The sequence below is a fragment of the Dipodomys spectabilis genome, unplaced genomic scaffold (assembly GCF_019054845.1).
Source record: "Dipodomys spectabilis isolate Male_0828 unplaced genomic scaffold, ASM1905484v1 ptg000132l, whole genome shotgun sequence".
Taxonomy (NCBI): domain Eukaryota; kingdom Metazoa; phylum Chordata; class Mammalia; order Rodentia; family Heteromyidae; genus Dipodomys; species Dipodomys spectabilis.
The window spans coordinates 754,992-773,137 of NW_024870809.1; the positions used below are offsets into that span (position 1 = coordinate 754,992).

The window sequence follows — 18,146 nt, forward strand, 5'->3', positions numbered from 1 at the left end:
ACTGTGATCTTCAGACCTCAGCCTCCTTAGTAGCTAGGATTATAGGCATGAACTGCCACCTACACCCAGCAGATGATTTCCTTTATTGTGCATAATCTTTTCTGTTTGACATATTCACAGTTGTAAAATTTTGCTTGTATTTCCTGTGCATTTGGGGTCTTATGTAGAAAATCACATCTATACCAATGTTTTGAAGTCTGTTCATTAGGGACTTAAAGCATCTCAGGTCTTAAATGTCAGACTTTATCCATAGTAAGTTCATTTTTCACAGGGTAAACAGTGTTTTAAAAGCATTTTTACTAAGGGTACCAGTGGCTTACACCTGTAATCCTAGATACTCAGGAGGCTGATATCTGAGGATTGCAGTTCAAAGACATCCCAGGCAGAAAAGTCTATATGAGACCCTTATCTCCAATTAATCACTCAAAAATCTAAGTGGAGCTGTGGGTCAAAGTAGTAGAGCACAAGGCTTGAGGAAAATTGCTCATGAACAGTGCTCTGGCCCTGAGTTCAAGTCACATGACTGACAAAAATAAAGGGATATTCTAAAATTGGAACAATACATAGAAGATTAGCATGGCCCCTGTGCAAGGATGACGTGCAAATTCATGAACCCTTCCATATTTTTCACCTTCTCAGCAGTATGTGGAATATTCTCCAAAACGGACCACATTAGGTCACAAAGAAAACCTGACCAAATTCAGAAACATCGATATTATACCCTGCATTCTCTCAGACCAGAATTCAACACCAAAAGCCACCAAAGGAAATCCTGTAACACATGGAGGCTGAACAACACAATGTTGAACCACCAGTGGGTCATGGAAGAGATTAGAAAGGAAATTCAAATGTTCATGACTTTCAACAAAAATGATCACACAAATTATCAGCTCCTCTGGGACACAGCAAATGCAGTACTCAGAGGCAAGTTTATAGCTCTGAGTTCCTACATAAATGAATTGGAAAGATCTGAACCCAGCAATTTAATGAAGCACCTAAAGCTCCTTGAAAAAGAACAACAAGCTAAACCCCAAGCCAGTAGACAGAAACAAATAATTAAAATTAAAGCTGAATTAAATGAATTAGAGCCCAAAAAACTATAGAAAGGATTAACAAAACAAAGGGTTGTTTGAAAAAATTAGTAAAATTGACAGACCCTTAGCAAATCTTATGAGACAAAAAGGGAAACCACCCAAATAAACAAACTCAGAGGTGAGAACAGAAACATCAATACAGAAACAGCCAAGATTCAGAATATAACAGGGGGATACTTCTCAAATTTTAGGCTAATAAATTTGAGAATCTAAAAGATATGGACAAATTTCTAGCAAATATTGACATGCCCAAACTAAACCAAGTTGATTTAAAACAACTTAATAGACCCATATCAAGCATACAAATAGAAGCAGCAATAAAGGAACTCCCACCCAAGAAAAGTCCAGGTCCAGATGAATTACAGCTGAATTCTACAAGGCCTTCAAAGCAGAACTCAAACCAATACTCCTCCATCTCTTTAATGAAACTGAAAGCAAAAATTCATTGCCACACTCTTTTTATGAAGCCAGCATAACCCCCATCACAAAACCAGGCAGGGACGCATCAAAGAAAGAGAACTATAGACCCATTTCTTTTATGAATATTGATGCAAAATTTCTCAACAAAATCTTGGCCAATCGACTTCAACAACTCATCAAAAGAATAATACACTACAATCAAAGACAATTCATTTCAGGGATGCAACACTGATTCAATATTCACAAAGCAATTAATGTAATTCATCATATTAACAAGAGCAAGGATGAGAACCATATGGTTACCTCAATAGATACCGAAAAAGTATTTGACAAATCCAACACCCCTTTCTGACGAAGGCTCTGGAAAAACTAGGAATCCATGGAACATTCCAAAATATAACAAAATCTATATAGACAAACCTACAGCCAGACTTAATGGCGAAAAGTTAAAGCTATTTCCTCTAAATTCAGGAATGAAACAAGGGTGTCCACTCTCTCCACTACTCTTCAACCTAGTATTAGAATGCTTAGATACAGCAATAAGACAAGATGCAGACATAAAGAGGATCCAAAGAGGGAAGGATGAAGTAAAACTCTGTTTCTTTGCAGATGACATGATCTTGTATTTAAAGAACCCAATGGATTCCACTCCCAAGTTACTTGAGCTGATCAGAAACTTTAGCAAAATAGCAGGGTATAAAATCAACCCTCAGAAATCAATGGCTTTCTTGTATGCCAAAAATGAGAAGAGCACGGCCGGAATTAGGAAAGTAACCCTTTTTGTAATAGCACCACAAAAAAATTAAATATTTAGGAGTTAACAAAAGAGGTGAAGGACCTATACAATGAAAACTTTAAAAACATGAAAAAGGAAATTAAAGCAGAACTAAGCAAGTGGAAAATCCTCTCATGCTCCTGGATTGGGAGGATTAACATCATGAAAATGGCAATACTGCCAAAGGCTATCTACAAATTCAACGTGATACCTATCAACATCCCAACCTCATTCTTCAATGAAATAGAAGAAGCAATCCAAAAATTAAAATGGAACAATAAAAGACCCCGAAGAGCAAAAATAATCCTTAGTAGAAAGAACAGCGCTGGACTAATATCAATTCCAAATTTCAAACTCTACTACCAAGCCAGAGTAATCAAAACAGACCTGAGGACTAATGGAATAGGACTGAAGACCCAAAAATGAACCCACAGACCTATAGTCACCTAATCTTTGACAAGGGAGGTAAAGAAACAGAATGGAAGAAAGACAGTCTTCTCAGTAAATGTTGCTGGTTAAACACTTGTAGAAAATTAAACCAGATCCATATATATCACCCGGCACCAGAATCAACTCCAAATGGATCAGAGACCTCGAAATAAAAGCAGACTCCATGAAAACATTAGAGGAAGGAATATGAGAAACTCTAGGGCTCCTTGGCACAGGTTGAAATTTTCTTAATAGAGACCCAGAAACACAACAAATTAAAGAAAGTTTGGAGAAATGGGATTGCATGAAACTGCAGAGTTTCTGCATGGCAAAGGACATAGCTAGCAAGATCAATAGAAAGCCCACAGGTTGGGACAAGCTATTCACTAGCCATTATTTACCATAGCTAAGATATGGAACCAACCAGATGACCCTCAGTAGATGAATGGATCAAGAAAATGTGGGATATACATACAATGGAATTCTATGCCTCCATCAGAAAGAATGGCATTGCCTCTTTCATTAGGAAATGGAAAGACTTTAGAAAAAAATTATATTAAGTGAAGTAAGCCAGGCCCAAAGAAACATAGGTCCCATGGTTTCCCTTGTTTGCAGTGACAATTACATGTCTAGGACAAGCAGAGAAGGTCAAAGGCTATGTACATACGACCACATGAGATAATGTTAAACAAAATGTACCCCAAGACAGGGACACAAGAGTTTCTTTTCCTGCTAGTACTTACAATGCACTATGTGATTCTTTTGTTCTTCCCCTATGGTATAACTTTTTTTCCCTGGATTTGATGCTGGTGTTCTGCACCTTGTATATTCATTTCTGAAATTTGGGGAGGGGAAATGATATTGCAGAAGCTTAAATGGGGATGCAAGCTGATTCATTGTGACAACAAGATTACAGGACACTATATTGAAAATGAACATTACAATGTCGGGGGGGGGTCTGGACCAATTGGGGAGACGGGGAGGGAAGTGATGGTAGGGGGAAAATAAAGGAGGAGGTAACAATGATTGCTATGAAATGTATTCATTACCCTACTCATGTAACTGTAACCCCTCGGAGCAACATTTTTGATAAAAAATAATAAATAAAAGAATAAAGGTATATTTACTAAAAATGATCACATAAAGTGTGCGAACACTATATTTTCACAAGACAAATATCAGATCTACTTAAACTGGAACTTCCCCCATTTAAACCGTATATACATATTTGTATACACAGTTAATACATGTTTCTCCACTTCCATTCAACCATCACTATTCTCTACTATATTTCAGTGCTTTCTGACTTCAGTTATGCAAACTGTAACTTTGTTGCTTCTGTAGAAAATTGTATCTGTTATTTCTTGTTTAGGACCTACAGACAAAAAAGAAACGAAACTTGTTCCAATTGACTACTATAGTCTTTTAGCCCTCAAGTACATTATATGTATTTGTATTTAATTATGCTTTTTAATCTTTTTCTGTTTTCAATAGTCCAAACAGTTTTAGAAGAATAATTGTGCTTTCTGTATTTTGTCTACTTATTTCTTTAAGACCTATAAAAAGTGCTACATATGTGTGTGGTATATGAACACATACCTTTGCAAGCTCTCATCAGATTTATTTTGAAAGACCCCAGCCCGTGCTTGCCCACTAGGTACCCCAAGAAAATTGCTGCCCCTTACCCTGCATACCTAAGGGGGTGGTGGGGCAGGATAAGTGCAGGCCGCTAACCAGGAAACGAAACCTCGAGCCTCTGAGTCACCGCCTGCAGACCCTAGCCTGACCCTAGTACATGCCTTAAAACCAGGCATTCCGGTAAAATAGCCGACCAACACATTCCTTCCTGTAACACTTAACCCTGATAGCGGGGTAAGGCAGGATGTAGTAAATCACTTGTCAAAATTAGGGAACGAACAGTTTCGGTGCATAACGACCCGCACAGACTTGTCCGGGCAAGTACCGACACGTCAGCCTTCCCCCAACCCCACCTACCCCATCTGGCTAGCTTAACCTGACCAATCCTCACCCTGAGCGTAATTTGAAATTAACCAATCATCCCCCTGTAACCACGCATCTCGCTTCTGTAACCTCGCTTCTGCTGTCCATAAAAAGAGGGTGCTTTCAAGCATTCGGGGCGCGCAAGTCTTCCGACAGACTTTGTCGCCCCGGGTACCCGTGTAACCGGTTCTCAGACACTTGACCCGAACCTTGTGGATCTCGTGGTTGAGTGCACCTGGGAGCCGAGGCATGCCCGAATAAACCTCTTGCTGATTGCATCCGCACAAGTGGTCTCGTTGTTCCTTGGGGAAGGGTCTCTTCTGATTGAAGGACACCCCAAGTCTTCGGGGGTCTTTCATCTGGGGGCTCGTCCGGGATAGAGACCCCCACCCAGGGACCACCGACCCATTTCCGGGAGGTAAGCTGGCCAGCGTCTGTGTGTCGTCTGTGTGCTGTCTGTAAGCTGTCTGAAGTCTTGTGTGGCCAATTTCTGTGCGCTTGCGAATCTGGTGAGTTCGGCCATTCTCGTCTGTATCAGGCGGACCCGTGGAGGAGCTGACGAGCTCGTACTCCCGACCGCGGTCCCCAGGAGACGTCTTGGGGGCTTCTGCGAGCCTGAAAAAGTGGCTCATCAGGGTGGCCTGAAAAAGTGGCCCGTCAGGGAACCCAGTCCTCTTGGACGCGTGGTTCATCAGGGGAGACGAGAGATCCGGACTCTCAATAAAGTCTCCATCAGGTTTTGCTTTCAGTTTGTTAGCAAAAACGCGCAGCGAAGCTAAATGTTCTAAGTGTTGTCAGTATTGTTTTTGTGTTTGTTAAAATCTAAGCATGGGACAGACTGTCACAACCCCCCTTAGCCTTACTTTACAGCACTGGAAGGACAGCCTGAGCCTAGATTGTCAGGTTTTAGGAACTTGCTTGTTTGTCAATTATGAAATTGCCACTGACCACCTGTGAGTGGCTCCAGTTAGATCTCAGCCTTGGGCCTTGGCTCAGGGGGTCTGAGCGTGGGGGAGAACCTGTCAGTCTGAGGGGACGGCCGCTAGGGATTTTTCTTTTCCCTTGCCCCAGATGACTGGGAATTCTCCACCTTGGAAGGCCCCTGGGTCAACGTCTGCAGGAATCTAAAAAAAAAAAAAAGAAAAGAAAAAAAAAAAAATCCTCTGGAGGTAAATAGGGGGTTTGAGTCCCCTGGTAAGTGAATGGTGGTGAGAAGTTGCCCCATTCACTGAGACTTCATTTTGTCTTTGTGGCCACTTGGTTGTATTGTTAACTTTAGTGTGTGTTTGTTTTATGTTTTCTGGGGTAGGAAAGTTCTGGGTGAGTGTGGCAGGCTCAATCAGCAGCCTCTGGATTCAGCTTGCTGAGTGAGAACAGCACAGAGTTCCAGTAGGGATAAACTGGGGCTCATTAGTCCCCAACTCAGCCTTCAGTTTTTGTCTAGTTTTGTTTTAGAATTGGTACCAGTTTTAAATGTGGATCCTTGGTTTTTGTGTTTATCTGTGTTTTTGTTATTTAGTTAAACATCTCTGGGGGAATAAAAGTTCCAGCTGGGCTGGGTCACAGACCTGCTACGCCCACCCTCCCTGTGAGGCATGGAAGGTTACTGGGCTAGTTTGGTTCCCTTCAAGCCTCAGGCTGCAATTTTCTCTTTGTGCAGACTGCCAGCAGGAAGGGTGTAAAAGGCTGTGTGCCTGGTTTGGACTTTTTCAACTAGTCCTGACGATGTAAAAATCTGGACAGTTTAGTTTTAGGTGACCCCCTCCCCCAGCCCTCCTCCTACAAAAGGGATTCAAAAGACTAATTAGTGAATTGCCTTGCTAGATAAGCAAGCTCTGGGAAAATAAAGCCCAACAAAGGTACCTAGTTAAAAAGAAATACTGTCTTAAATTTTTGTTTAAGAACTTTAAAAGGTGTACGTACAACTGATTTTGATTTTTGCGCGCTTTAAGATCTGTGTGAGTGCTTTGTGTGTGTCTGTGAACATGTTCAAAGATAAGAATTGTCAGCATGCTGTAACAATTGGGTGAGTTTAAATTTAAAATTCAAAAGGTTATGAGGTTTGGACATTACCAAAGATTTTAAAAAATCTTCACATTGTTTTAAATGGCTTTGTAAAGATTCTTTAACTTGCAAATTAGAAAATCTGGTATTTTAAAAGACTAATGTTTTAAAATGCATAAGACTGTTTATTCTGTAATCAAGTTATCTGGCTTAACAAAAATGCATTGGCTGTTTGGGATCTAATTCCCTTGGCTAAAATTTGGGGATAAATATTAGAAATTTAAATGTAAAGGTTAGTTTAACACTGTCAAAGATGTTACCTGTTCTGTCTGTCTAAAACTGTATTTCATTCGAGAACCAAGAGAAGAGATGGAGAAAAACTTAGAAACCAACAGAAGACCTATCTTTAGGGGTAAGGGGTGAACAAGCAGAAGTGCAGTTCAGCTGGCCATGCATGGTGGGACAGGCCCTGGGAGGAGTCCACGCAGGGTGAAAGAGGGTAAGCTGGCACAAACGCAGTTCATCTAACCCTAAAGAGTCAGATTGGGTGCATGCCCATTCCATAGAAGGGGCCGAATGGCCCATCTTTGTTCTCTCTTTTCTCTGCAGTCAGACACTGAAAACATGATGGTTAAAATGAGTGATGTGATGACCTGATTAGTATTGCTAAAACTTCCCCTTGGATGTGTTAACACAAAAAGTTATTTGTATAATGTGGCTTACTTTCAATTATGTTTTACGATTAGGATGTTTTTAAAAGTTATAAAGGTGTTAAGACTAGCTTTGGGGTATAGTAAAGGTGACTGTAATTTTTGCATTAAGGAACAATTGTCATTTGAGTTTAAAAATCTTAATGTGTGTCTGCCTTAAAACAAGCAACCAAGAGGCAATGAGTGACACTTGGCCTCAAGATTTCAAGGGATCTTTTCAAAACGCAAATAAAAACTAAAGTATAAAATATTAAAGGTGATTAATAAGAGGCTTTTAAAAAAATTAATTAAAAATGAATTTTGGGATATAAAGTTTAAATGTAAAATTGTTCTTGACATTGGCCTCAATGTGCACAAAGGGAAAAATTAAAATTACCAAAATAATTGCTATTCTAGCTTGCTCTTATAGGTTTTTTTAAGTTTCCAGCAAGCCCAGAGCAAAGCACAGAGGATTCTTACAAGTTTGTCAGATGTAACTTTGACTCTTAATAAGTTTCAGGTAAGAGCATGCTTAAAAGCTACTTCTATGTTGACCACCTTGTTGCTTTTAATTGGAGTAAAGTGGCCTTTTATAAGACGCATTGATCTGCAAACTGGTTCGAAGCCAGCCCGGGCAGAAAAAGGTCCCTGTGAGACTGTCACCTCTATTCAGCCAGCAGAGTACTAGCCCTGGACTAAAGAGTCAGGGGACAGTACTCAAGCCCCAAGCTCGAGACTCATAGTGGCAGAGTACTAGCCCTGGACTGAAGAGTTAGGGGACAGCATTCAAGCCCCGAGTCTGGGACTCAAAGTGGCAGAGTGCTAGCCTTGAGCTGTAGAGCTGAGGGACAGTGCTCAGGCCCTGAGTTCGAGTCCAGCAACCAGCTAAAGGGAAATGCCAATAAGGCATTTATCCCAATGTGGAGAAGACACTCTTGGGACAAAAGCAATGGAGGAGCATCCAGAGGCAGTAAGCCACTGCTTGGATGGCAGAAATGTCAGATCCTAGTGTCATTTGTGCGTGGCCTTTCAAAACTGGTCAGAGCCGGGAGGTCATAGGAAGATAGTTTGGAAGCATGCCTAATGTTCATGACTACCTTGTAAGAGACAGGAACTTGCCAGTCCTCTATGATAGTAAAAAGCTAATGTTATAAAATGTGGGGGATAGTTTAAATCTCAACCCCTTTATGTGCCAAAAAGCTTTAATTGATTGGCTGACACTAGTTACATGAAGTTCATTTGCTCAGGAAAAAGTTTGCAAACCTGAGTGTGTTTCTATTGATATCTGTCTAAAGGCCTGCAAAGGTAACTTAGGCATCTTAGGCATTGTTGAGATCACATTCCTAAGCCATCTAGGAAGATGCTTTTGCAAACCAGAGTGCTAAACAAGCTACACTGCTGTAGCCGGAGAAAAGGTCTGTGCAGTTGTCAAAGCTTAAATATTGTTCCTAATGACATCTAACCCTGATAGCCTCTTTGTAAAATAGGCTAAAGTTATAGGTTCCTGGCTAGGTAAGATCAACGCCCCTAAAGTCAGCTTGAAGAAGTTACAGAAGATTGACTTCGCCCTTCTACCCCCATTTTTAAGATCAAGAAAAAAAAAAAAAAAGGCATAAAAAAATAGTGTTAACTGTTGTAGGTATGCAAGGTGTGGAGACTGCATCTGTCAGAGATGGTTACAAGACTAAGCCTTCTGAGCCTTCTGTGTCTATTTACAAAAATATCTGGTTAGTAAAAAAGTTGTGATTTTGGTAAATTGTCCTGGGCTATTGTTTAAACATCTTAAAAACCAGCAGGATCAAAGCCTGCCAAGCCTATGCAATGTATCCTTAACCAGTCTGTGTAGGAATTTACAGCCCAGCATGAGGTGTGACAGTCCCTTGGAGCCACTGAGAGATCCTGTTGCTGCTGCTGCTGCATACCCTAATGGTTAAAGTTCAACGACTGCCTGACAGCCACCTGGAGAAACTCCTGCCTAAAGATTCCATCACCTCAGTCTGCTTCCTGGTTGACTGCTGCTAAATCTAAGATCTTGTCGGACATTCTTTTGGGTGATATCCAAAAACCCTCTCTTCCCACAGTGGATATTGGGGACAAGGATATCACTGGCTTACTTGTCTTAGGCACTTCAGTGCATAGTGACTGGAAATCCACTCTATGGTCACAGCCTAGTTTGGCTCTGGTATGGTAATAACCTGAGTGTGTTATCAATGGAGGTAATACTCTTAGCCTTAAAATCTAGCAAGCTTCTACATCACAGTGGTGCCTTAAGGCTGTTCTAAGATAAAGGTTCCGCAAGCAAAAGGAAAATTGTGCAGTTTTAAACTACAGCTACAAAGATGCTCAGGGATTGTAAAGAAAGAGGGTGGTAAAGAAAGCCTTGGAAAAGGGATTGTAAAGAAGGTAGTAAAGAAAGCCTTGGGAAAGAAATTGGGGAAAAAATTGATATCCACTTTGGATAAGAAAGGATTTGAAAAGTAAGAATTGTCTTTAAAGAAGACAAACCTCAGAAAGTTTAAGTATGTAGCAAATGGTATGAGTATGTCTTAAAATTGGAGCTTACAAGTACAGCTGGTACAAAGGATCATGGAACAAGTCCCCATGGTTCGCTACCCTGTTATCCTCCCTAATGGGACCACTAATTCTTACCTTAGGTCCCTGCATTATAAATCGCCTGATACAATTTGTAAAAGACCGACTATCGGTCGTACAGGCCCTAGTACTAACCCAACAATATCATCAGCTTAAATTAACGGAGGAAACGTCGGGTGAATGAAGGATTTCATTCAGGCAAAAGGAAATGGGGGAATGAAAGACCCCAGCCCGTGCTTGCCCACTAGGTACCCCAAGAAAATTGCTGCCCCTTACCCTGCATACCTAAGGGGGTGGTGGGGCAGGATAAGTGCAGGCCGCTAACCAGGAAACGAAACCTCGAGCCTCTGAGTCACCGCCTGCAGACCCTAGCCTGACCCTAGTACATGCCTTAAAACCAGGCATTCCGGTAAAATAGCCGACCAACACATTCCTTCCTGTAACACTTAACCCTGATAGCGGGGTAGGGCAGGATGTAGTAAATCACTTGTCAAAATTAGGGAACGAACAGTTTCGGTGCATAACGACCCGCACAGACTTGTCCGGGCAAGTACCGACACGTCAGCCTTCCCCCAACCCCACCTACCCCATCTGGCTAGCTTAACCTGACCAATCCTCACCCTGAGCGTAATTTGAAATTAACCAATCATCCCCCTGTAACCACGCATCTCGCTTCTGTAACCTCGCTTCTGCTGTCCATAAAAAGAGGGTGCTTTCAAGCATTCGGGGCGCGCAAGTCTTCCGACAGACTTTGTCGCCCCGGGTACCCGTGTAACCGGTTCTCAGACACTTGACCCGAACCTTGTGGATCTCGTGGTTGAGTGCACCTGGGAGCCGAGGCATGCCCGAATAAACCTCTTGCTGATTGCATCCGCACAAGTGGTCTCGTTGTTCCTTGGGGAAGGGTCTCTTCTGATTGAAGGACACCCCAAGTCTTCGGGGGTCTTTCAATTTAGATTTGGTCTCCTACCACCACTTTGGCATTGTTCTACTAAATTTCTTAATTCATTACTCTTTACAGCATATTCTTGGATCATAACCTCATTCCATATTATTAGTGTGCTTCCTCAATTTAATCATCGCATCTGGTGTCTTTCTAGGTGGAAGGATAAGAAAATGCAATCAACTAGTCATGAGAGAAAAGATAGATACATTATCATCCTAATGAAAAAAACATTTCAGACATGAGGATGACCAATATATTTTGTGGGAAAAGTGGCCAGGGCAGAATATGAGATAAACCAAGAAGTAGTAGTCTCAATAGTCTCTACAATTACTAAAATAGAACAGTTTTTATTCTGTTATCAGAAACTTTGCCTACCAAAAAATTTGTTCATCCTGCTCTAACACATTTTGATTCTCTATACATGTAGAGAAAACTGGTTAATATTCTTGTAAAGATAAAGCATATTGAAAAATGACTGCCAAAATGTTGCCTAACAAAATCAAACTGCTGCCAGATGAAGTATAACCTGGCAATTATGGGAAACCTTTTCAGTATAAATTAATGAACTCAAGAGTAAGTTAATGTTTTAATAGAAATGCACATTCCAAACAAGATAAGATAAAGCCGCTCTATTGAAATTGTGTAACAGAGGGTTACTTTTTCTTTCCATCTGCTCAGATTTCATTAAAAAGCACCATCTGTAAAGAGAATTTATATATTAGAAAAAATGACTTTATTTGGAAGGCTATGATTTTCTACATAAAAATCCAAGTAGACAGCTTTTTTGTAGGTACAGAAATACACACGTGGTCTAACTTTTAGCAATAAATCTGAATATTTGAAAATTATCACTAAAATATTTTAATCTCTGAATACAATTTCCTGAGATTTCAGACAGGATATGTAAATGTAATAATTAAAGAAAAAATATCCTACAAGGTACCTAGAAATGCAAAATGAAGACCAAGGGAAGTAAGCATGTGGAGAAGACTCACCAAAATTATTGAATCCAAAGACATATACTTCTCAATATTAAAGCACTATCTATGGTATCTATCTGTTTGTTTTCTCAAGACATGGTAGCATTCCTTATATAATTATGGCTTCAAGGTGAGATAAATTCATATTTTCTGAAAGTAAAAGGCTTGTTTAGTATTGAGGAAGCTCAATTATGATCAGTTTCACAAGTCTTTGCTGTGCTGCATTTTCCATTCAGTTTTGGTACTTAATGTTCTATATTTTAGTGATTAACTTTAAAATTGGTTTCCAATTCAGTGTTCTTAATTAGCAAAACTAGACACACTTAGCTATTGTCAAAATAGTCTTCAGAGTATGGTTGTACCCAGTGATTTGACACAATTTATTTCTTAAGATAGAATAGTGATGCAAACATCTTGTATGTTTCCTTGAGTGTTAAGTGTGCTGATCAAAAAAGTCTGGAAGATTCACTTTTTAATTAAAAGATTTAGTTAAAAATATGATATATTCAAATCTCACTCAAATAAAACCAGGTTTTGTTGGGGTTGGGCTAAGCATGCTGGTACATCTAAAGAGATCAAATATAGTTTCAAAACACCAAAAAGCATAACCAGTTATATATAAATACAGGTGTCAGAAGTAGGTAAGTATTAGAGGAAAAGTCACACAGAAGCAAGGTCTTGAAGGCCTATTAGCCTTTTAACTGGAAAAATGGTGTATGGATAGAATCATAAGGAAAATATAAGCAAATGAAGTAGCATGAAAAAATACTAAGGGTTATCCACATACTGTATGTAATAATTCATAGAAGAGTAATTAATGTAGTAGATTTAAGATATAGCTTTCATGATAAGGAAGTAAGAGATTCAATGCCAAAAATCAAAGGTATGTTAGAGTCATTTATGAAAATCTTTGTCAAATGATAATATGTAGAGTATATTACAGAAAATGCAGAGGCTTTAAAATGTTTAACCAAAACATCATGTGATTGTTATGTTTTAGTTTTTTAAATTTAATTTTATTGTAAGGGGGATATCAGAGAGGGGATATCCATTACATAAGTAAGGTGACTACATTTCTTGTCAAACGTTTTTACCCCTCCTTCATTTTGTCGCATTTTCCCTTTCTCCCGACTTTCCTGTCCCCCAATTTGTAAAGTTCATTTCCAACATAGTGTCTTGTGAATATCACATTGCATTGGTTCACCCTTTGTCCTTTTTCTGAATATTTTGTGATTCCTTTTCCCTTTCGCAAATCAGATAAATGTATATACAAGACATAGGGTACCAAAATGAAAAACAGTGACACTAGGGGGTAAACAAAAATAAAGATGAAATAACTTAAAGAAAAAAGAAATCACTTTGAGTTATATTTTATAAAGAATACTCAATATGGAAATGAAATATGGAATATGGGTTGGAAATGGAGAACAGGGGTGACATAGAAACCAATAGAAAGCTGACAGGAAAGGATAGGAATTCAAACTCGGGATAGAGGAGTGTAGATAGAAAACAAAGTGCAGGAAAGAATATGAAGAAATAGAAGCAAGGATTTGAGAATGATTTAATAATGAGAATAAGGGAAATCAACTATCATTCTTAGATTGATAGCTTGAGTTACTTAATGAGTAAAAATTCAGCATGACAGGAAAGATGCATAATACATAAAACAATGTCTTTAATCAGTAAAATTAACATAAATGTAAGGAAACATGAAGTCAGGGTCACACGTGTAATGAATTAAGTTTAGTATAATTTGTACAATATCCAGCTTTATAAACATACCTGAAGATATGCTGAGAAATATGGTTATGAATCAAAGCTGGTGAGACCACCCACAGGAAAGAACAGAGATAGAAAAGAAAAAAAAGTTGGAAAACTGCAGAGGAAATAAACATTTAACAACAGATGTGAGGAAGAGGAATCATAAGGAAAGCCTGAAAATATAACTGGCATAGTGTAGGAAAATAAGTAGATACAAAGTCAAGAGAGAAAGAAAGTTCCAAAAAGAGGATGGTGGTCCTTCTTCATAAAGCAGATCCCACACCCATGAATACTAAACCAGCCGTCTTTTGTCATAGTATATTCGTAAACTATATACAAACCCACAGTAGCAGGAAACTAGGCAAACTTATGTGTATTACCACCTAAAGCCTTCACCAATACTACCTCATCCACTTACCACTGAACAGTGATAAACAATCTTTTCTCTCAGGAATAAGGTAGAGCTGGGCTAAGGGCTTGTGTCCTTAGACCAAATTCCTTAACCCTATACCCTTATTATTTGAGCATCAATAAGGAAAGACATGGGAAAGCCTTCTCCCCATGGCCAAAGCTTTCTGCCATTTTTCCGATAGGGTCGACATTTGCCAGCATTTTTTAAGTAACCAGCCTTAACCCAAATTCATTCTCAAACAAGTCCAATTAGCCATTCCATCTGTCAGTTTCAGCTATGTCCAGGTGAATTGACCAACTTGACTTAGTAGAGAAAGGGATCATAAATCATCCACCAGTTAAGCAGAAATGAATGTATCAAGAAAACATAAAATGGAGCGGAGGCAGGGGCTGGGAATGGTGGTGCCCGCTGCACTGTGAGAGCTGAGCGGCTGCGGGGACCGCCATGCACAGGCGGCCCTGACATGGGCGCCAGCGGCTCCAAAGCTCAGGGCCTTTGGCCCTTCACCTTGGCAGTGGGGGGCGGCGGCGGGCACTGAGCAAGCTTTGGTGCGGCCTTGATCCCGTGCGGTGCCACCCTTCGTATTCACGTGCGGCGGTTCCATGTTCTAAGATGAAGATGGAGATCTGGCTCATGAATTCTATGAGGAGACAATCATCACCAAGAATGGGCAGAAGCGGGCCAAGCTGAGCTGGGTACATAAGAATCTGATTCCTCAGGGCATCGTGAAACTGGATCCTCCCCGCATCCATGTGGATTTCCCTGTGATCCTCTATGAGGTGTGAGCCTGGGGGTGGCAGACACAAGCACTCCCTGCCCCAGCAAGTAACTCAAGTGTGACTTCCACGGAGGAGTCCAGGCTGTGGCTACAACCCTGAATAGACTCCAATGGCCCAGAACTTTCAGCTGTGAGCAGGGCAAGTCCCTTGATGTTAATCAGGCAATGGTTTGTCTGTGGGCAAGAGCTGGTTGGTGGCTGGTGAAGCTAATGGCAAAGTTTCCAGTCTACCCCAAACCACCCCTGCAAGAATCATGGCAGGCCATATGCCAGTCAAGAATGCTTGGTTGCAGGTTCCTTGCTTGGCCTGCTTTCTTCCAAGCTTGCCTAGGGCCCAACCCTGCTAGAAGCTACAGCACTTTACAAGCAAAGTCTGCCTTCTTCCAGCCCCTGGGCTGTGGGGGCTGAACACACGTGGGAACTTCCTTCCCTCACTTCACTTAACCCCTAGTTGGAGCATTTCAGCCGTTTGCTACCTCGATTCCTCTTGTATTGGACAGAGGTGGGGGCAACACCGGCCTGATTCTTCCTGCCTACCTGCCACTTGTTCCCACTCTAGGATGGACAGTTTACTGTTTATAGGAATGGATACTGGTGTTGGAGGCATCTTCCTTCAAGGAAGGCTAGGCTGATCCCTCCCCCCTGCAACTAGTTTTGCCCTCCTCCCCAGATAAAAGGGTGCAAGCCAGGGTCAGGATGGGCCGTGCCTGTGGGGAGGTGTCCCAAGCCATCTGTTCTGTCCTATCTCCCTTGCCTTTCCACCAGCTCCTTTTACCCTGTTTGAGAGGGACTGTCCAGTGCGGTGAACAACACAGTAGAGCTGGTGCCACTATAAGGAACCCAACCACCCATTCCCCTGAAATCTCTTCACCTCTTCAGGATCACTCAAGGAAAAGTACTGGAGCCCCTTGGTAGGGACAGAAAGGAGGGAAAGACCATAAAAGGAATACTTAAAATGTGAAGGTTTGTAAATAATCTAGTTCCAGGATGATGTTGGGGCAGAGTCTGATTTCTATATAAAGATGACTTCTTTTTTTTTTAATTCTTTATTGTGTAAGCTTTGTGCTTCTGGGGTATGGGAAATGGCTTGGGGTGGGTGACCCCCAGCATAGGAAGACTGTTGTTATTTGTTCAATTTCAATAAAATTATTTGTAGATCCTGCAAAAAAAAAAATAACATAAAATGTCTGACACTGGCCATCTTCTTAGAGAATGTATCAGTTTAAAAGTACCTTCTGATTTCAAAAGCTATCCCTTGTTTCTAGAAAGTAAATTTCTATAAAAGCCTAATATTTACATTTACTATCTCTTATTCCCACCAGAAAACAAAAATGTCTGCATTCTTTTATGTTCCAGGCATCTACCTTGCCATATTTTATTTTTACATTTCTTTTTGTGAAGTATTTCTAATATACTGAGAGGTAGAAATTATTTTAATCAGTGCTCAGCTTAAGTAAGATCTTAAATATTTTCTATTTCTTCTATATCATAGCCAGTTACAGACCCTTGTGAAAGAATTTCAATTCCCTTTCATTCCCCACTTTAATACTCAGAAAGAAAAGTGCAGTTCTAATTTTGTTAAATATCTTGGCTAGATATCTTTTAATCTCTAGACATGTTCTATTATTTTATATTTTTAATTTATAAGAGGAGGCATGGGAAAGTGAACCCAGATGCATATTATCTGGAATTTTCTTCTATTACAATCTAGTATTAAATTGGTATTATTACCTTTATGGTTTACTTTTTATTCTTTAAGTAATTTAGTCACTTATACTTTAATCTCTAAAGCATATGGTATGCATGCACATATGTATATAAAATTTATGTTTTAGCTATAATGTATTCAGAGAAAGATATCAGTTCTTTAAAATTTAAATATCTTTCAGGATCTAGCACATAGTAAATTTTTGTAAATATTGTATCTAATCTTTAAAACCATACACATTCTCTAAAGGAATATGTATATGTGTGTGTTAGATCAGACTTGTTAATTGCATAATTTTTGGCTTTTTAAATACTTGCTATATTGATGTATGCTTGATCAGAGAGATATGTGTAAAAATCTCCTACTGCAATTTCTACATAAATCAGTCTGTTAAAGCTCTCTTTCTTTCCCTCTCTCTCTCTCTCTCTCTCTCTCTCTCTCTCACACACACACACACACACACACACACACACACACATACACACACAACCTTGTTCAGTGCACAAAGATTTATAGCAGTACATTTGGTGGCATGATCATATCATTACAATATGATGTCTCAGCTCTGTTAATACTTGGTGCTATAAATTCTAGCACTGGAAATCTGACTTCTCCATTCTCTCTCCTCTTTAGATAGTTGCAATTCTGCATTTTATTTTTAAATCAGATTATTTATCTTTCAATACTAAAGTAATTTGCATTTAATTTGATATTTTAATATTAGATAAGAAAAATCATATTATATATATTGTAGCTTCCTTCTATCACTCTCAATTATGACTAAGTAATTTATTCATATTATTGTTCAGCTAAATCATATTCACTATCATTGCTACATAAAGATACATTTTTAAAAATTCTGCAGTGTATAAGTCTTTGTATCATTTCCACATTGAGATCTTTAACAAATAGATCTGTTCAGAATGATTAATAACTTACTCCAAATCAATTAAGCTAGTGTAAAAAGTGGTTAGTACTGAATTGTGTACTTTAAAAATGGTTAAAATCTGTATGTGTTATGCCATGATAAGCATCTAAAAATAGGTAAAGCAAATGACTATGAACAGTAGTGCTTAAATACGTTTATTCCTTCCAAATACATCACTGCCATGAGTAGACATAAAAATTGGAGCAAACTATTTCTTTCTCTGAAACTCATTCCCATGAACTTTCAAACTATAATTGACCTTGTATACTGAATTCAAGGCCCAATTGCAGTCTATGGTTATAGTTTCCAGTGTCCAACACTACATACTGCCTATAGTGTCTGTATACTGTGTGCTTAGAGTCCTGCAAAATTTTTACACAATTTATAAATGCAGTTTTCCTATTACAAATGAAACTGGCTTTATCAGAGATGGCTATGAAAAGCACATCTTCTGGAGAAGGGAATTTTCTTATAAAACAACCACTATGACAATTGCTCAAATCACCAAGGCTTGTTCAGGAAGTTAGAATATCGAGTAGGATGTCTCCCAGGCATCCTCAACTTAACACACTCTCAATTTCTTTAACATTCTTCCTAAACACTCCTTACACAAATTTTCCATATCACAA

The 18,146-nt window shown here is 39.5% G+C and overlaps 1 non-coding gene and 1 pseudogene across 1 annotated transcript; both read left to right on the forward strand.

The window, feature by feature from the left end:
• The first annotated feature begins 516 nt into the window (after window positions 1–516).
• LOC122116422 lies at window positions 517–628 on the forward strand. Its single transcript, XR_006148965.1, has one exon. It is a non-coding gene; the product is annotated as a U6 spliceosomal RNA (small nuclear RNA).
• A 13,938-nt stretch (window positions 629–14,566) lies between these two features.
• LOC122116401 lies at window positions 14,567–15,023 on the forward strand (annotated as a pseudogene).
• The last annotated feature ends 3,123 nt before the right edge of the window (window positions 15,024–18,146 follow it).